Genomic DNA, 1,276 nt, shown 5'->3' with positions numbered 1-1,276 from the left:
GCACCTACAAAGTAACTTTATTTAAAAACAGAAATCAACATGAAGATTATGAAAAGCACAGAACAACTCTTCTACAAGAAACAGCTGTTCAGCCTGGTCTGGAGATGACAGTGGGGAGACATCCAAGAGGAAAAGATGAATAAGGAATGATTTTGACTCTCAACAACATGTGAATTCACAGGCATCAAGTGAAATTAAAAGCTTTTAATTATAAAAAAGTACTGTTGCTGGACAAGCAGTGGCAAAGAAAAACAAAACAAAATACTGATGGTTGTTAAATTCTTCTGGAACTGGATGGGCTTTAAGGCCCATTTCAACCTGAACCATTTGATGATCATAAGGCACTACAGAAACGGGAACAGGACAAGATCATTCTCCATATCTGTAACAGCTGCCTCCAGCAGGATGTCCTGCTCTTCCCTACAGGGTCACTCTGCATCACTATTCAATGATAGAGAAATGATGATTCAATACAAGATCTAACTCAAGTCTCTTACCACCCCACCTCCCTGAACACAGCTCCACAAAGAAGCAAATTACCATGGAAGTTCAGACTATTAGATTAACCATGTCCTTTGGCCCCTTTCCCGTGAGTTACTCCATATGTTGTAATAACAGAACCGCGAGGTTTTTTGCCTTATTTTGCAATTCCCACACCACTCCTCTCCTCTCTCCCCAGACCAGCACTACCTGTCAAATGTGGGACTAATCCCTAAGGAGCCACACGCCTCCAGAGGTGGTTTAAACTGCGGCAGCCGGACCCCTCACACTCTGCTGCCGCAGAAATCCTTATAAACGGGCACGCTTTAAATAAATCTACATCAACAAACGGGAATCATCGCCAAGCCCTCGGGGCTGACGTGGCACACGCGGCCCGGGGCTCTGCTCCCGCCGCGGCCCCGCTCCGGGATGGGGTTTTATGGGGGAAACGCTTTTAAAGAGCGCTGAGATCTGTGGGGTGTCGGCCCTGGGCTCCCGCACACCCGGCCCCGGCCTCACACTCGGCGTGCGGGTACAGCCCCTCACACCCAGATCCCTCACACACCAGCTGGATTGAGGGTACAGCCCCTCACACCCAGATCCCTCACACATCAGCTGGTTTGAGGGTACAGCCCCTCACACCCCCCGAGCCCTCACGCACTTGTTGGTTTGCTGGTACAGCCCCTCGCACCCCCCGAGCCCTCACGCACTTGTTGGTTTGCTGGTACAGCCCCTCGCACCCCCCGAGCCCTCACGCACTTGTTGGTCGGTTGGTAGAGCACCTCGCAGCCCCCGA

The 1,276-nt window shown here is 50.8% G+C and overlaps 1 protein-coding gene across 4 annotated transcripts in view; it reads right to left on the bottom strand.

Moving 5' to 3' along the window:
- Window positions 1-1,220, bottom strand: part of GOSR2 (golgi SNAP receptor complex member 2) — a 14,254-nt gene extending 13,034 nt beyond the window's left edge. For 2 of the 4 annotated variants that reach the window (XM_008641657.2, XM_017744761.1), the window contains exon 1: window positions 1,191-1,220. The gene's annotated coding sequence lies outside the window, so the exon portion shown is untranslated. Of the gene's footprint in view, window positions 1-1,141 lie in introns of all 4 variants that reach the window. The other 2 variants (XM_008641658.2, XM_017744760.1) reach the window with 1 other exon arrangement.
- Between the last annotated feature and the right edge of the window lie 56 nt (window positions 1,221-1,276).

The sequence above is a fragment of the Corvus brachyrhynchos genome, unplaced genomic scaffold, assembly GCF_000691975.1.
Source record: "Corvus brachyrhynchos isolate BGI_N302 unplaced genomic scaffold, ASM69197v1 scaffold479, whole genome shotgun sequence".
NCBI classification, from domain to species: Eukaryota; Metazoa; Chordata; class Aves; order Passeriformes; family Corvidae; genus Corvus; species Corvus brachyrhynchos.
The sequence above is the reverse complement of the archived record's forward strand: the minus strand, read 5'-3'. Positions and strand labels throughout refer to the sequence as shown.